The following is a 19253-nucleotide window of genomic DNA, read 5'->3' as shown; positions in this document are numbered from 1 at the left end:
AGCCACAATGTAGGGCTCCCTGGTGGCGCTGTGGTTAAGAATCCGCCTGTCAATGCAGGGGACACGGGTTCAAGCCCTTGTCCGGGAAGATCCCACATTCTGCAGAGCAAATAAGCCCATGCACCACAGCTGCTGAGCCTGCAGTCTAGAGCCCGTGAGCCACAACTACTGAAGCCCACACACCTAGAGCCTGTGCTCCACAACAAGAGAAGCCACCTCAGTGAGAAGCCCACGCACCGCAACGAAGAGTAGCCCCCGCTCGCTGCAACTAGAGAAAGGCTGCACACAGCAACAAAGACCCAACTCAGCCAAAAATAAATAAGCAAATAAATAAATAAATAAATAAATTTATATTTTTTAAAAAGCCACAATGTAAATTTGATTCAGATCTATGTTAGTATGACTCTAAAACCCATTCTCTAGCCACCATATTGTGTGCTTTTCTGGACCAAACTTGACATCTAACTCATTATTTCTGACTGTTTTACTTAAATGGTTGCACTGCCCCTTCTTTGCATCTTCCCTCCTTGATTTGATCCACAGCATTCCTGAAAGTTATTTTAGTCTTTTGAAATTTAGCAATTTTTAAAACTGCTCCAATTTGACAAGAAAGAAAAGAGGGGAAAATAGGTCAATCTAGCCTACTTATTTACCAAAGTAAAACAAAAAGGATATACCCATTTTCTGTCTGAGACAAGTTAATGTTCAAAAATATTAAGTTACTTATTCAGGTATCAACAAGGACAACTAGGGCCAGCAAATGAGGCTGATGTCTCTCATTTTAAAACTTTGGAAAATATATGTTGTCATTGTCCTTGTGAGAGTGAACAGTAAATTGCATTGATTTCAAAAATATATTTCTTTAACAACAGTAGATATCACTTAAAACTTACTGTACAGGGAGTGGACAGGCCCTCCTGACAGAGTGGACAGGACCTCTGGTCAGAGATATGTATAACACACTGACTTACTGTGACCTAGGAAAGGCTGCCAAGGACGTCTTCAACAAAGGGTATGGGTTTGACATGGTCAAAATAGGTCTGAGAACCAAGTCATGTAGTGGAGTGGAATTTTCTACATCTGGTCATACTTACACTGATACAGGGAAAGGATCAGGCAACCTAGAGACCAAATATAAGATCTGTAACTATGGACTGACCTTCACCCAAAGGTAGAACACAGACAATACTCTTGGGACAGAAATCTCTTTGGAGAATAAGTTAGCTGAAGGGTTGAAACTGACTCTTTTGATACCATATTTGTACTGAACACAGGAAAGAAGAGTGGGAAATTGAAGACCTCCTATAAATGGGATTGTTTCAGTCTTGGCAGTAACTTTGGTATAGATTTTTCTGAACCAACCATCTATGGCTGGGCTGTGTTGGCCTTTGAAGGTTGGCTTGCTGGCCATCAGATGAGTTTTGGCACAGCCAAATCCAAACTGTCTCAGAATAATTTCGCCCTGGGTTACAAGGCCACAGACTTCCAGCTGCACACTCATGTGAACGATGGCACTGAATTTGGAGGGTCAATCTACCAGAAAGTGAACGAGAAGATTGAAACATCAATAAACCTCGCGTGGATGGCCAGCAGTACCAACAGCCATTTTGGCATTGCTGCTAAGTACAAGCTGGATTGTAGAAATTCTCTGTCTGCTAAAGTAAATAATGCCAGTCTGATTGAACTGGGTTATACCCAGACCCTTCGACCAGGAGTGAAACTGACCCTGTCAGCAATAATCAATGGAAAGGACTTTAATGCAAGAGGGCACAAGGTCGGGCTGGGATTTGAACTACAAGCTTAATGTGGTTTTGAGTAAAGTATCAGCTTTGTCCCTGGAGGTGAAGAGAAATGAACCCACTATGTTTTGGCTTAAAATTCTGTGAAATTTCAAAAGTGTGAACCTTTATTCTTCCAAAGAAGTGTAATCCTCCCCACACTGAGGACTAGATATTGAGTCCATCCTAAGGGAGGTGCTTGAAGGCATGCCCAGAAGTTGTCATGTTTGTGCCACATTTCAGTTCAGTTCTGCAGTATTGTTTTAAATGTTTTCCTCAGAGATGGTGTAGTGTCATGTAACAAAGGAGGTGACCCAACCCTCCAGTTGTCCATCACGTCCTGCATGTCCCACACCACTTTTTCATGACCTTGTAATATATTGGCCTCTCTATGATAGTGGAATCTTTGGTTTTGCATCAGAGTAAAATAAAGTAAACCCATCACATTTAGAACATAAAAAAAAACAAACAAAAAACAAAAGTACTGTATAAAAAGATAGTTTAGAGGTCACCATTTCTAAAAAGGAAGGATGGACTTTGATTTCCTAAGAGTAGGATCCAAAATACAATGTGTATCATAGTATGTGAAACTAGGGCAATAATGAAAAGGAAAGAAAATGGAAGCAATTATTCCTTTTATTCATAGTCAGAAGTTATACATAAAAGACTTCATAATGCATTAACAGAATAAATATTAAATACAATGGATGGGTATAGGGAGATTTTCCAAGAAAAAATTAACATAATGTGTTAAATTCAAAGAATTCAACAAAGTGTTAAATCTATTTAAAAGTATCGGCTGTAATAGTACCATCATAAAAATTTTAATTATCCCTAAGAGTTCATGGTAATTGAATCACTGAATGAAAATGCAAACTGTTTTCTGAAGATTTCTTACAGTTAGGTAATACATGAAAACAAATGTGCAGTTAGCATAAGTAAGAAAATTTTAAAAAATTGGTCAAATCTCAAACGACTAATGACATAGTACTCATTAAAGGGAATTGATACTGTTATAACACCTTGAAAAATGAGAAACAAATTTAATTAGATGATAATAAATCTTAGTTTTAAAATGTGAAATAACATTATTGTATTTTCTAGTATCTTGGTTTCTTCTGACATCATAAATAAGCCACACAAGAAATATGACAACACTCAAAAATGACACATTATATGGGCTTCCCTGGTGGTGCAGTGGTTGAGAGTCTGCCTGCCGATGCAGGGGACACGGGTTTGTGTCCCGGTCTGGGAAGATCCCACATGCTGCAGAGTGGCTGGGCCCATGAGCCATGGCTGCTGAGCCTGCACGTCCGGAGTCTGTGCTCCACAATGGGAGAGGCCACAACAGTGAGAGGCCCACGTAGTGCAAAAAAAAAAAAAAAAAATTATCATTCTCTTTACTTATTATATTATTGGTATTAGAAGTCTATTAGACACAGCTAATCTGTCCCTAACACTTTTACTTTCCTCAATTTGTATTCAGCTTCAGAATGTGAAACCCATTTATCCCCATCTGTGGCTAGCCTTGACTGCTTTCTCTGTCTGCTTCATTCTGGCAGTTTAGGCACCCCAACTAAGTAAAAATGTTCTGTATTGATACTTCAAATTCATAGAAACATGATGAAAATGAATTTCTCAATTCTGTACAAAGATACAGACAACTAAAAATACCCTATTTTGGTAGTGCTATACAGTTTTACAAAGGTGGATAACCAGTTTCAAGTTTTATATGCTACTGTGAGTATCTCACTTTGTTTCATTCATTCTTCATGGTTTTTGTATTTTTAATTCCATATATATGGAAGTAGAAAATATGTAATATATATAATATTATATGTATTATTATGTAATATATTTTGTATTTATATAAATTTATATTTATAAATCATATATACGTTTAAAAAAATTCACGTACCCTCAACTGTCTTTTGATTAATCTAAATCCAAAGGTAAACTACAGAATTTTAAAATGTGTAGAAGTTTAAGGATATTTGATTAAAGAATGGTTTTCACAAAGATAAATATTATTTTGGTTATGTGTCTATAAGGTGTCTTTTGCAAGTATTTTAATTCAATGACCTTTTAGAGTTCTATCTTAGCCAATGAATCTTGCATTGCTGAACTGGGTAAGAAACTTTGGAACATTTTAGAAATAGAAGTTGAAGAACTAAGTGTGTCTACAGATAAATATTCTTCAAAATAGTGATTGGTCTTGGTGGCGAAGCTTTGCTTTTGTGATAAAAATCTTGCTAACAGTGTTTTAATTGAAACTTTTAATCTGAATGTTGTCTGAATCCTGTTAAATGTTGCTTTCCTGCCTCAATTCAAATTTTCTTAATCTTCATTTTCACATTGAATATTGTTATACTGTCTGCCTCATTATGCTAAAGAAAGATGAAGTAAGCAATTAACATTCTGAATGGCCTATGAGATGTTATGATATAAAATGTCATTCATTTTTATGAGTTGGCTGTCAGTGTGGGCTGCAATAAAGTTATAATTCCTCCCTGGCATTATGTGATGCCTGATATTGCTGCAAAATCCTTATTAAAATTTCAATAATTATAAATTAAAACAAAAGTAGGTGGGACTTTTATGAAATGGTTGTTTCTGAAAGTCAGGTGGTACAGAACAGGACTCTACAAGATTGACATTATTTGCTTTGTAGCTTCAAATCATCATAATTCCACTGTTATTTTCTTTACTGAAAAAAAAAATTGGACTCAGAATCATTCGAAACTTTCAGCTGCAGAACCTGGTTTGCTTATACTGAGAGAAAAGTGAGATGACAAAGCTGTATCGTTGCTTCACTAAGTCTACCCTTAAATTGCTGCATGATGTCATTTGCCAGAAAACCTGAAAGTTGTAATTTGAATAGGTTTTTCTATTTAAATATTTGGAAGGGAAGGGGCAGCCATTGTTTTACATGTTGTCTCATGGCCTCATTAAATGTATGTTAATGTAGCATTCAGCTTGCAAATTTCCTTACACAAAATAGAAAACAACTACAAGAAAGATTCTCCTAAGACAGATAAAGCTGTATTATTTAAGCATATGTTACCAAAAGAAGCAAACCATCATTCAAAACAAAGGAATTTATACTCAGTTCTCTCGTGTATTATTTATGAAAAGTATGTAGTTTCAAAGATAAGAAATGTTTTATTTATTATTTATTTTTAATTTTTTCATTGAAGTATAGGAAATATTTTAAATTAAGTAGATAGTAAATGTCATTGTAATGAATGTGATTGGAAGAGTATTTAAAGGAAGAATAGTAATTTGTGTCATATGTTTCATAGCGTTTATTTTCATCTCTATCATCTTAAATTACTGTAGCTCGAGGATAGAAATTTGGTGCTTTTAAAGATATGTCTAACTTTAGTGCTAGTAAGATGCTATACTCAGAGTGAACTTGACAAATTTGAAATATGATTTGTGTGACAGTGTAAAGGCAGCCTACCTAAAAATAGCTTCATCCACTGAGCTGTCATGGCACCTTAAATTCTACCACTTAATAAAGAATCTTTATTATGAATCTTTATCTTTATTATGAATCTTTACCCATGAGTCTTTCTTATTCACTAATATTATAGTAGTATATTGTTTTTTGTTGTTCTGTTTTGTTATATTCTCCACTGGACGTGTGGGTTGGTGAGATCTTCCATTACATTTCGGAATATTCATATCTTCTGGCCACCACAGTTGTCATTTCCATTGCTTCTATTAAGTGAACCTAATTGCACCTGGCGATGGTATGGATAATTGAGAAAGTATAAAAAAATATCATGGAATCAGCAAAAAATATGCCAATTCTATGAAGCTTCAATAGAGTAACAGCCTAGTTCCATTTCTAGGTGTAATCCATGGATCATGTGCATTGGAATCATCTGGAATGCCTATTAAAATGTTGATTTCAGGATCCTACCTCAGAGCTACTGAGGTAGAATTTGTATGCAGTTTGCTTGATGATTAACATGTTACAAACTCCAAGATGATTTCAATGGACATGGAAGCTTATTTTAGTGGTATAAATATTTGTCAGTGATGGCTCCAATGTTGCTTTGAATCCAACAGTAACCTTTGTTCAAAAAATATATCAGGGCACACTATAGAAACAATTTTCAAACCATTCAAGAATAGACCAGTAATTTTGTCATGAAAATCAACTTGTCAAATACTTCTTTTTTTCCCATTTTATTTAAAAAATGTGTTGCTTCCAGATTGAGCCCCTTAGCCTTGACCCTGTGGTCATCATCTTTCAGGACCATTTCATTTACTATTTCTGAGCATTTGAAGAGGCAATGTAGAGCAGTAGATCATAGTTAGAACATGTACTGATCAGTATCCCAGCAGAAGACAGATGGTGCACTAGATAGTTGGGTACCAGGGATGGGGCTAGGGACTGAGGGCATAAACTTTAAGAAGGCACTCACTCTGAAGTTTGTGAAAGCACCCTAGGTGCAATTGTCATTTAAAGGACTAGTCTAATACCTAGGATTTCCAGAGTAATGATGTCAGGGGAATAGTTACCAGAACTCAGAGAGGATACAGCACCTAACAGAAGTTGTAACCTTTGATAGAGGAAGGCCTGATGCCAGCAACCACCTTACAAGGAGGAAACCAGAATAATAAATATGCAGATATCCCTCTTCTGCCTTCTTTTATTTGCTGAACTTAACCAGAAGCTGGAGGGAAAGAGAAATCTTCACTGGAGTCCATACTCCAAGTCAGCTTTCCAGGGTCCCAGAAGGGTGGGGAAGACTGGGAAGTGGATCTGTGGTGAGGGAGACAAAAGGCACTGGGACAAGATAAAGAGTCAGAGTGTCTGGGCTTCCCAGTTCTCCACTGTCTATCTTAACGTCTTAGGGCCTTGCTCATCTCATCGACATGCAGGAATAATAGCATCTGCCTCATAGAGTTATTTTTAGGATTAAATTAAATAATACCTATAAGGACTTTATTTATTTACTTAAATTTTTATTGGAGTATAGTTGATTTACAATGTTGTGTTAGTTTCAGATGTACAGCAAAGTGAATCAGTGATACATATACACTCTTTTTTAGATTCTTTTCCCATATAGGCCATTACAGAGTATTGAGTAGAGTTCCCTGTGCCATACAGTATGTCCTTCTTAGTTATCTATTTTATATATAGTAGTATGTATATGTCAATACCAATCTCCCAATTTATACCTCCCCCTCTTACCCCCAGTAACCATAAGTTTGTTTTCTATATCTGTAATTCTATTTCTGTTTTGTAGATAAGTTTATTTGTACCCTTTCTTTAGATTCTGCATACATCATGAGTGATATCATGCGACATTGGTCTTCATCTGACTTATTTCACTCAGTATGACAATCTCTAGGTCCATCCATGTTGCTGCAAATGGCATTATTTCATTCTTTCTAATGGCTGAGCAATATTCCATTGTATATATGTACCACATCTTCTTTATCCATTCATCTGTCGATGGATATTTAGGTTGCTTCCATGTCTTGGCTATTCTAAACAGTTCTGCAGTGAACATTGGGGGGCATGTATTATTTCAGACCATGTTTTTCTCAAAATATATGTCCAGCAGTGGGATTGCAGGATCATGTGGTAGCTCTATTTTTTAGTTTTTTTATGGAACCTCCATACTATTCTCCATAGTGGCTGTACCAATTTACATTACCACCAGCAGTGTAGGAGGGTTCCCTTCTCTCCATACCCTCTCCAGCATTTACTCTCTGTGGGCTTTTTGATGATAGCCATTCTGACTGGTATCTGTCTGGTGATATCTCATTGTAGTTTTGATTTGCATTTCTCTAATAATTAACGATGTTGAACATCTTTTCACATGCCTCTTGGCCATGTGTATGTCTTCTTTGGAGAAATGTTTATTTAGGTCTTCTGTCCACTTTTGATTGGATAGATTTTTTTTTTTAATTTTAAGCTGCATGAACTATTTGTAAATTTTAGAGACTAATCCCTTTTAGGTTGCACCGTTTGCAAATATTTTCTCCCATTCTTTGGGTTTGTTCAGTTTGTTTATGGTTTCCTTTGCTGTGCAAAAAGCTTTTTGAGTTTAATTAGTTCCAATTTGTTTATTTTTATTTCCATTATTCTGGGAGATGGATTAAAAACGATATTGCTGTAATTTATGTCAGAGAATGTTCTGCCTATGTTTTCCTCTAAGAGTTATATCGTGTCTGATCTTACATTTAGGTCTTTCATCCATTTTGAGTTTATTTTTGTGTATGGTGTCAAAGACTGTTCTAATTTCATTTTTTTTACATGCAGCTGTCCAGTTTTCCCAGCACCATTTATTGAAGAGACTGTCTTTCCTCCATTATATAGTCTTGCCTCCTTTTTTGTAGATTAATTGACCATAGATGTGTGGGTTAATTTCTGGGCTTTCTATCCTGTTCCATAAACCTATATTTCTATTTTTGTGCCAGTACCAAACTGTTTTGATGACTATAGCTTTGTAGTATAGTCTGAAGTCAGGGAGCCTGATTCCCCCAGGTCCATTTTTATTCCTCAATATTGCTTTGGCTATTGAGAAAGCAATAGCCAAATTGCTGGGGTCTTTTGTGTCTCCATACAATTTTAATATTTTTTGTTCTAGTTCTGTGAAAAATGCCATGGGTAATTTGATAGGGATTGCATTCAATCTTTAGATTGCTTTGGGTAGTGTAGTCATTTTGGCAATATTGATTCTTTCAATCCAAGAACATGGTATATCTTTTGTTCTTTTGTGTCGTCTTCAATTTCTTTCATCAACATTTTATACTTTTCAGAATACAGGTCTTTTGTCTCCTTAGATAGGTTTATTCATAGGTATTTGATTCTTTTTTACATGATAGTAAGTGGGATGGTTTCTTTAATTTCTCTTTGTAATCTTTTGTTGTTAGTGTATAGAAATGCAAGAGATTTATGTGTATTAATTTCGTAACCTGCAACTTTACCTAATTCATTGATGAGCTGTAGTAGTTTTCTGGTAGCATCTTTAGGATTTTCTACATATAGTATCATGTTGACTGCCAACAGTGACAGTTTTACTTCTTTTCCAATCTAGATTCCTTTTATTCCTCTTTCTTCTCTGATTGTCATAGCTAGGACTTCCAAAACGATGTTGAATAAAAGTGGCTAGAGTGGACATTATCCTTGCATTCCTGGGATAAATACCACTTGATCATGGAGTATGATCCTTTTAATGTATTGTTGGATTCTGATTGCTAGTATTTTGTTGAGGATTTTTGTGTCTATGTTCATCAGTGATACTGGCCTGTAATTTTCTTTTTTTGTGGTGTCTTTGTCTGGTTTTGGTATTAAGGTGATAGTGCCCTCATACAATGATTTCGGGAGTTTTCCTTCCTCTGCAACTTTTTGGAACAGTTTCAGAAGGATGGGTGTTAAGTCTTCTCTAAATGTTTGATATAATTCGCCTGTGAAGCCATCTGGTCCTGGACTTTTGTTCGTTGGGAGTTTTTTCATCACAGTTTCAATTTTAATACTTGTGATTGGTCTGTTCATATTTTCTGTTTCTCCCTGGTTCAGTCTTAGAAGGTTGTATCTTTCTAGGAATTTGTCCATTCTTCTAGGTTGTCCATTTTATTGGTGTAAAGTTTCTGGTTGTAGTCTTTTATGATCCTTTGTATTTCTGTGGTGTCCACTGTAACTTCTTTTTCATTTCTAATTTTATTGATTTGAGTCCTCTCCCATTTTTTCTTGATGAGTCTGGCTAAAGGTTTATCAATTTGTTTAACTTCTCAAAGAACCAGCTTTTAGGGTCATTGATTTATGCTGTTGTTTTCTTTGTGTCTATTTCACTTATTCCTGTTCTGAGCTTTATGATTTCTTTCCTTCTACTAACTTTGGGTTTTGTTTGTTCTTCTTTCTCTAGTTGCTTTAGGTGTAAGGTTAGGTTGTTTATTTGAGATTTTTCTTGTTTCTTGAGGTAAAATTATACTGCTATAAACTACCCTCTTAGAACTGCTTCTGCTGCATCCCATTGGTTGTGGGTCATTGTGTTTTTGTTGTCATTTGTCTCTAGGTATTTTTTAAATTTCCTCTTTGATTTCTTCAGTGATTCATTGGTTATTTAGTAACATACTGGTTAGCCTCCATGTGTTTGTGTAGGTTTTTTTTTCCTGTAATTGATTTCTAATCTCATAGTGTTGTGGTTAGAAAAGATGCTTGATATGGCTTCAATTTTCTGAGATTTACAGAGGCTTGCTTTATGGCCCATCATGTGATCAATTCTGGACAATATTCCATGTGCATATAAAAAGAATGTGTATTCTTCTGCTTTTGTCAAACGTTCTATAAATATCAGTTAAGTCCATCTGCTCTAATGTGTCATATAAGGCCTGTGTTTCCTTATTGATTTTCTGTCTGGATGGTCTCTCCATTGATGAAAGTGGGGTGTTAAAGTCCCCCACTATTATTGTGTTACTGTCGATTTCCCCTTTTACGGCTGTTAGCATTTGCCTTATATATTGAGTTGCTCCTATGTTGGGTGCATATATTACAACTGTTATATCTTCCTCTTGGATTGATCATTATATAGTGTCCTTCCTTGTCTCTTGTAACAGTCTTTAAAGTCTATTTTGTCTAATATGAGTATTGCTAGTCCTGCTTTCTTTTGATTTCCATTTGCATGGAATACCTTTTTCCATACCTGCACTTTCTGTCTGTATGTTTCCCTAGGTCTGACGTGGGTGTCTTATAGACAGCATATGTGTGAGTCTTGTTTTTGTATACATTCAGCCAGTCTCTATACTTTGGTTGGAGCATTTACTACATTTACATTTAAGGTAATTATCAATATGTGTGTTCCTATTGCCATTTTAAAAATTGTTTTGTTTTTGTAGGTCTTTTTCTTCCCTTACTCTTTTGTTCTCTGTGATTTGATGACCCTGTTTAGTGTTGTGTTTGTGTTACTTTTTCTTTTTTGTGTGTGTATCTGTTGTAGTTTTTCAGTTTGTATTTCCCATGAGGTGATAATATAGCAGTCTATATATTTATAAGGCTGTTCTAAGTTGCTGGTCTCTTTCCCACATAGAGAGGTTCCTTTACTTTTGCTGTAAGCTTGTCTGGTGGTGCTGAATTCTCTTAGCTTTTGCTTTTCTGTAAAGCTTTTGATTTTTCTGTCAAATCTGAATGAGAGCTTTGATGGGTAGAGTATTCTTGGTTGTAGATTTTTCCTTTTCATCACTTTAAATGTGTCATGCCACTCCTTTCTGGCCTGCAGAGTTTCTGCTGAAAAGTCAGCTGATAAACTTATGGGGATACCCTTGTATGTTATTTGTTGCTTTTCCCTTGTTGCTTTTAATATTTTTTCTTTCTATTTAATTTTTGTTAGTTTGATTAATATGTATCTTGGTGTGTTCCTCCTTGGGGTTATCCTGTATGGGACTCTTTGTGCTTCCTGGACTTTGGTGACTATTTCTTTTCCCATGTTAGGGAAGTTTACAATGATAATCTCTTCAAATATTTTCTCAGGCCCTTTCTCTTTTTCTTCTTCTGGGAACCCTATAATTCGAATGTTGGTGTGTCTAATGTTGTCCCTGAGGTCTCTGGGACTGTCCTCATTTCTTTTCATTCTTTTTTCTTTATTCTGTTCCATGGCAGTGATTTCCACCATTCTGTCTTCCAGCTCACTTACTCATTCTTCTGCTTCAGTTATTCTGCTATTGAGTCCTTCTAGTGTATTTTTCATTTCAGTTATTGTTCATCTCTGTTTGTTTGTTCTTCCGTTCTTCTAGGCCTTTGTTAAACATTTCTTGTATCTTCTTGATCCATGCCTCCTTTCTCTTTGCGAGATCTTGGATCATCTTTACTATCATTACCTTGAATTTTTTTTCAGGTAGATTGCATATCTCCTCTTCATTTAGTTGTTACTATAGGTTTTTATCTTGCTTCTTTAGCTGCAACATATTTCTTTGTCACCTCATTTTGTCTAACTTACTGTGTTTGTGGTTTCCTTTCCATGGGCTATAGGACTGTAGTTCCTCTTGCTTCTGGCTTGTGCCCCCTGGTGTGTGAGGTTGGTCTAGAGACTTGTGCCACTATCCTCTTGATAGGGGGGTTGACTGGTGTTGTGGTGACCAGAGCATGCCCTGGATATTGAGTGGGGCCACCCCTTTACTCTGTGGCTGTCACTGCCCTGTCAGGGATGGGGTCTGCTCACTAGTTGTTTGAGTAGAGGCCCCCTGATCTGTTTCTGAGCAATGTTTCTTATCTGTGGTGTGAGGTAGGCAGGATTGGAGCACTCCCACTGGGAGAGAAGCCACTGACTATTACTCCTCTGGATCTGTTCACCTGTGAATGTGCTCTGTTATGTCCCCTTTTGCCCATTTTGTAGGCTTACAAAATACACTGGTGTTGGCACTGCTGTCAGTCCCACCTTAACTATGGATATGCCAGCAATTGGCCCTGGTGACCCCCAGGCGTTGTTTTCACTGGGCCACCAGGACAGATCTGCTGAAGTCATGTCCCAGGACTGCAGTAATCATGCACCTGGAACCACTGTGGGAGCTAAGGAGGCAGCTTAAACTCTTGCCTGACCCAACCACCATGTGTACCTGCCCACAAAGCCTACAGCTGCTAAAGCCACACCCATCACAGCTGCAGGAGCACTTGTTGTCCTTTCAGATTTTTCGCAGGCACTGAATTTAGGAAGCCGTCAAGGATGGTATAACTCTGTGGTCCACGCAGCCGTGAGGAGAGATTTCACCTCTTCTTCCTTAGTCACATGGCCTTTGGGACTCAGCTGTGGTTTCACCCTCACCTCTCCCTGTGTTCCTCTGGATCCAGAGGTTGCTGGAGAACATAAGCCCATCAGGTAGGAAGAAGCCAAGGTGGTGATTGGCGGTGAGAGGGCCACCCAGGCAGGAGGGTTCTGGGGTAGCGATTGGAAAATACGAGCCCATCAGGTGGTGATTGGGGTAAGTGGGTCACCCAGGCATGGTGGGGGGGTGACGGAGGAGGAGATGGCAGGGGCGTGTGAGCCAACTCTGGCAGGAGCCGTTCTTAGTGCCTGTGGAGGCAGGGGCCAGTGTGTGAGGAGAGAGGCTGCAGTGGGCAGCTGCTCTTTGCATGTCACTCAGTAGTGGAGCTTTGCTTCTATAGCAGTCCAGGCTTCCTCCACAAGAAGTCCTGGTTGCGGAACCCCTCATTCCCGTCCCCTCGGGCCATCTCACAGCCAACAGCAGTCCCTCCCCAGGTCTGCTTTCCAAACCCCACATTCCAGCTCCTGGCCCCTGTGCACACTGACAGACACCTGTCTTAGTCTGGGGCATGCAGTGCTGTGGCACAGACCAGCTGTGTAGGTCTCACTCTGTCCTGCCTTCCACAGACCAGTTGCTGGGCTCTCCTCCAAGCCCCCAAAGCTCCCCTTCTGTCCCACCTGATCTCTCCACCAGTGAGGGCACTTCCCCAGGTGTGGGAATCTTTTCTCACCTTAGCTCCCTGCCAGGTATGCAGGTCCCATCCTGCTTCCTCTCCTCTTCCTTTCCTCTTCTTCTTTCTTTCATCCCACCTGGTTACGTAGGGATCTTTCTTGTTCTTTTTGATGTCACAGGTCCTCTGCTAGTGTTCAGCAGGTGCTCTGTGAGAATTGTTCCATTTGTAGATGTATTCTTGATGTATTTGTGGGGAGAGATTAACTCTACATCATCCTACTCCTCTGCCATCTTGGAGAGTCAGCCCTATAAAAACTTTAAACAGGACCTGACACATATAAATCATGAAATAAATGTTACCCAGTATTATTTTTAATAGTGTTACAATGGATTCAGGAATTTCAGGTGAGATTCAAAGCATTTAGTCTAATTACGGTATATCAGAGAGCATGTAGTAATCACTTCCTACAGGAAAGAATTGCCAACCTAAAGGACTAAAGGGGAATGAAATATTGTCTCCCAATGGAATGTGGTGTGTCTTCCCTTTCACAAAAATTCTTTGTGTCTCTCTGTTGTCACTTCAGTCACTTTTGAAAAAAATGCATTTTAAAATGTTTTATTAAGGTAAAGATTGTACATAATAAAATTTGCCCTTTTTAAGTGTATTGCTTGATGACTTTTGACAAATGTTTATATGTATATAACCACCACCAAAATCAAAGTATAGAATATATCCTTTACTCAGATTGTTCCTTCCTGCCATTTTTCAGTCAGTCTTCTCTCCTCAACTCTTGCCTCCAAGGAAAGAACTGATCTGAGTTGTGGTCTTGATAGTTTTGTCTTTCCTAGTTTGTCATATAAATGGGATCATAGTGTATATAGTCTTATTTTTTGTCTTCTTTCATTAGCCTAATGTTTTTTGAGATTTAATTCATGTCATTATAAGTATCAGAGCTATATAACTTTGTATAGACAAGTAATATTTTATTGTATGGATATACTAAAATTTACTTACTGTGTTAGTCAAGGTTCTCCAGAGAAACAGAAGAAACAGAATCAGTAGGATGGAGATGTGTGTGTGTACATATCTCCAATAGTGCGAGCTGATGTTGTAAATCCTGGCCTGAGTTGAAAGGCCCAAGAACCAGGAGTGCTGATGTCCTGTCTGAGGGCAGGAGAAGATGGATATCACAGCTAAGACAAATAAAGTAAATTCACCCTTCCACTGCCTTTTTGTTCTTTTCAGGCCTTCAACAGATTGGATGATGCCCATCCACACTGGTGAGGGTGATCTTCTTTACTTAGTGTACCAATTCAAATGCAAATCTATTCCAGAAATATTCTCACAGACATAGTCAGAATTAATGTTTTACCAGGTATTTGGACATCCCTCAGCCTAGTCAAGTTGACACATAAAATTAACTATCACATGTATCAATCAGTTGGACTGTTTCTAGTTCTTAGAAATTATGAATAAAGGTATTATTATTTTTCACATATAGATCTTCGTGTAGATCTAAGTTTTGTTCCTTCTTGTGTAATATCCAATAGTGAGATTTCTGAGTCATATGGTAAAATTATACTTTTCTTTAGAAGAAGCAGACAAAATGCTTTCTAAAGTACTGTGACATTTTGTCTTTCAAACAAAATTTTATTTTTTATTGTCTCTTTTCTCCCCTTTTTTAGTGATTGCTCTAGGGATTACAATATACAGTTTTAACTTATCTCAGTGTACCATCAAATAATATTATACCATTTTAGATGTAATGTAAGAATCTTACACCATTATATTTGTTTCTCTCTCTTTGGACTGTGTTGTTGTCCTATATATGTTATAAAATCCACAATATGTTAGTATTTTTTTCTATTTGCTGTAAATTATCTTCTAAAGAGATTAAATAAAGATACTATTTTTTATTTACTAACTCATTGCTAACTCTTTAATCAGTCCTAATACTCTTCATTCTTAGTGTACATCTAAATTTCCATCTGGTATTATTTTCCTTTTCCCAAAGAACTTTTTAACATTTGTTATAGTGCAGTCCTGTTGGCAATAAATTTTCTCAGTTATTGTTTAGCTAAAAAAAAAACCCTTTATTACACGCTTTTTTAAGGTACTTTTGCTGTATATGGAATTTTAATTTGACAGTATTTTCTTTTAGTACTTTACATATTTTTTATTGTTCCATGATTTGGAAAGTGTTTGATGAGAGGTGTGCTATAATTTTAATTTTGTTTCTCTGATTGAAATATTTCAACCTATGGAAGTCTTCAATATTTTCTATTTATCTTTGGATCTTAGCCTTTTAACTATTAAATGCCTAGGAGTTTTCTTCTTTGAATTTATACTCTCTAGGGTCCATTGTGTTTCTTGTATTTGTGTATTATTGTCACATGTAAATATTGGAAAATACTTGGCCATGATTTATCTCTTTAAATATTTCTCCTGCCCTGTTGTGTCTGTCTGTTTTTCTGTCTCTGTCTTCTTTCTCTGGGATTGCAATTACAGATATATTATTATGTTTTATTTTGCCTCACAGATTTTGAATGTATTTTTTTTCTCTTTGTTGTTATTGTTAGCTAACTTGTTTATTTTTTAGTCTTTTTTTTTTTTCCTCTGTGTTTCTGTTAGGATCATTTCTATCAAAGTATCTTAAAGTACAATTTTTCTTTTCTTTGCTGTATCCAATCTGCTAATAGAACCATCAAACGAATTCTTTAGGTCAGATATCATATTTTTAAAAATTTCTAACATATCCATTTGATTTCTTTTTATAGTTTCTAATTCTGTTCAAATTTGCTGATTATGTACATTGTCCAGTTTTTCCACTGGATTATTTAACATATTAATCATGCTTATTTCAATATAGCTTTTATATCTGGGCATATCTAGATCTGGTTCTGTTAAGTGTCTTATCTCTTGACAATGGGTCCATTTTTCTTGATTTTTTTTTCTTTTTCTGTGTATGTCTTATAACTCTTATGTCTAAAATGATGCACATTGTGATAAAAGAACAAGAGAGACTGAAGTATATATAATTTATGCCCAGAAATGGGCACACTGTTGTTAAGGTATTTGTGTGTAGCTAAAGTCAGTCTAGTCAGTAATTGTACTGAGTTTACATTTTTTGTTTCTATAGTTACCTTCAATGAACCATAGGTTTCAAATTTCTGTTGTAGTGGACTGCCTTACCTTGCCCTTGTCTGTAGCCTGGAGTTCCAGAAGATTTTCTCAGTTATCCCTTCTCTATCCTAAGCTTTCAGCAGACCCTGTGTGCTGCCCTGTATGCTTGCATAACATAGTCATTCTCTCTGTGCTCTAGCTTCTTCTTTTGTCACAGACTGTTATTGCTTATGATTTGGTAAAGGATCATGGTGGGTGCAGGGAGATATCTCTATTCTTCTGCTCCAACATCAGTCTGAGGCAGGCATTGTGTGTATGAGTCTCAGGGGTAGATCTTTTTCAATTTTTCTCATTCTTCTCTAATGGCAGACAACTCCTGACTTTTACATAGTGCAAAATGAGTTATCTCTCTCTTTGCCTCCCTTTCCATGGCAGTCTAACTTTGCCTTTTATTGGTGGTAGTGAGGGAAACGTTGAGTACATGTGGCAGTAGCACTCTATATATCATATAGCAGCATCTGGTGCACAAAAGAATTTTCCCTCCTCCCCAAATGGTAGCCAACTTTTTTGTGGTGTTAGGGTAGTAACCAGACAAGAAAGTGTTTCCTTTCTCTCTCTCATTGGCAGATGACTTTTGCCTTTTTTTAGAGCTGGTCTGTAGTATGGATAAATCCCCTGCTCCTCGCTTAATGTCAGACAATATTTGCTTTATAGCGTAGAAAGGTCTGGTATGTGGGGGTAATATGTAGCCTTTTCTCTAGGGACTGCTGATCCTCACCTTGTTCTCATGCAGGGTCCAGAGCTCAGGAAGACTTCTACAGATTCTCCTGTTCCATCCTAAAACCAGGGCAGACTGGATGACAGCATTTTCAGGGGAATTCTTTTAAGTGTCCTTCCCTGACACCAATCTTTATGAGCACTTAGTACAGAGACCCTTGGAAAAAAAATCTGGTGAATTGATGTAGCCTACATGATTGATACATCTAGAGATTTTAAACTGTCATACAAAGGCATAAACAGATTTAAGAGTTTGTTAAATTATTTAGTTACTTTCTTATCAACTACTACTTCTTATGCTCTGTCAAAAATAAGAGTTCAGCATTCCATCTCCTAACGGAAAAAATTCTCATTCCTTGAAATCTACATCATCTGGTTGGCTTGTAATCTCAAATTTCTGGAGGACTATTTAAAAAAAAAATTTTATGTCTACTGATTTTAGTTATTAAAATAATCGATTACTTCTCGATATTATATTTCAAGACAAATAAAATGTTTGGGTCTTGCTTTCATTATTTATTTATTGCATTTGTAAATATATTTTAAAAATTGGGGTATAGTTGTTTTACAATGTTGTGTTAGTTTTTACTGTACAGCGAAGTGGAGTTCCCTGTGCTATGCAGCAGGCTCTCATTAGTTATCTATTTTATACATAGTAGTGTATATGTGTCAATCCCAATCTCCCAATTCATCCCATTTCCTCTTTCCCCCCTTGGGGTCCATACATTTGTTCTCTACATCTGTGTCTCTACTTCTGCCTTGCAAACTGGTTCATCTGTACCATTTTTCTAGATTCCACAAATCTGTGTTAATATACGATATTTGTTTTTCTCTTTCTGACTTACTTCACTCTCTATGACAGTCTCTAGGTCCATCCATGTCTCTATAAATGACCTAATTTCATTCCTTTTTATGGCTGAATAATATCCCATTGTATATATTTATCACATCTTTATCCATTCTTCTGTTGATGGACATTTATGTTGCTTCCATGACATGGCTATTGTAAATAGTGCTGCAATGAACATGGGGTGCATATGTCTTTTTGAATATGGTTTTCTCTGGGTATATGCCCAGTAGTGGGATTGCTGGGTCATATGGTAATTCTATTTTTAGTTTTTTAAGGAACCTCCATACTGTTCTCCATAGTGGCTGTATCAATTTATGTTCCCACCAGCAGTACAGAGGGTTCCCTTTTCTCCACACCCTCTCCGGCATTTATTGTTTGTAGATTTTCTTCTGATGATGCCTATTCTAACCAGTGTGAGGTGATACCTCATTGTAGTTTTGATTTATATTTCTCTAATAATTAGTGATGTTGAGCAGCTTTTCATGTGCCTCTTGGCCATCTGTATGTCTTCTTTCGAGAAATGTCTATTTAGGCCTTCTGCCCATTATTTGATTGAGTTGTTTGTTTTTATGATATTGGCCTGCTTGAGCTGTCTGTATATTTTGGCGATTAATCCTTTGTCAGTTGCTTCATTTGCAACTATTTTCTTGATTTCTGAGGGTTGTCTTTTTGTCTTGTTTATAGTTTCCTTTGCTGTGCAAAATCTTTAAAGTTTCATTAGGTCCCATTTGTTTACTTTTGTTTTTATTTCCATTACTCTAGGAGGAGAGTCAAAAAAGATCTTGTTGTGATTTATGTCCAAGAGTGTTCTTCCTATGTTTTCCTCTAAGAGTTTTGTAGTGTCAAGTCTTACATTTAGGTCTTTCATCCATTTTGAGTTTATTTTTGTGTGTGGTGTTAGGCAGTGTTCTAATTTCATTCTTTTACATATAGCTGTCCAGTTCTCCCAGCACAACTTATTGAAGAGACTGTCTTTTCTTTATTGTATATCCTTGTCTCCTTTGTCATAGATTAGTTGAGTATAGGTGTATGGGTTTATCTCTCTGGGCTTTATGTCCTGTTCCATTGACCTATATTTCTGTTTTTGTGCCAGTACCATACTGTCTTGAGTACTGTAGCTTTGTAGTATAGTCTGAAGTCAGGAAGTCTGATTCCTCCAGCTCCATTTCCCCCCCCCCCCCAAGATTGTTTAGGCTATTCGGGGTCTTTTGTGTCTCCATATAAATTTTAAGATTTTTTGTTCTGGTTCTGTGATAAGTGCCATTGGTAATTTGATAGGGATCGCATTGAATCTGTAGATTGCTTTGGGTAGTATAGTCATTTTCATAGT

General features: G+C 36.9%; 1 pseudogene; it reads left to right on the top strand.

Annotated features, from left to right (window-relative positions):
- The first annotated feature begins 950 nt into the window (after positions 1–950).
- LOC131752638 (voltage-dependent anion-selective channel protein 3 pseudogene) lies at positions 951–1804 on the top strand (annotated as a pseudogene).
- Positions 1805–19253: the final 17449 nt, after the last annotated feature.

Source organism: Kogia breviceps, chromosome 3 (genome assembly GCF_026419965.1).
Source record: "Kogia breviceps isolate mKogBre1 chromosome 3, mKogBre1 haplotype 1, whole genome shotgun sequence".
NCBI classification, from domain to species: Eukaryota; Metazoa; Chordata; class Mammalia; order Artiodactyla; family Physeteridae; genus Kogia; species Kogia breviceps.
Note: the sequence above shows the minus strand (reverse complement) of the source record. Positions and strands in the feature narration are given on the sequence as shown.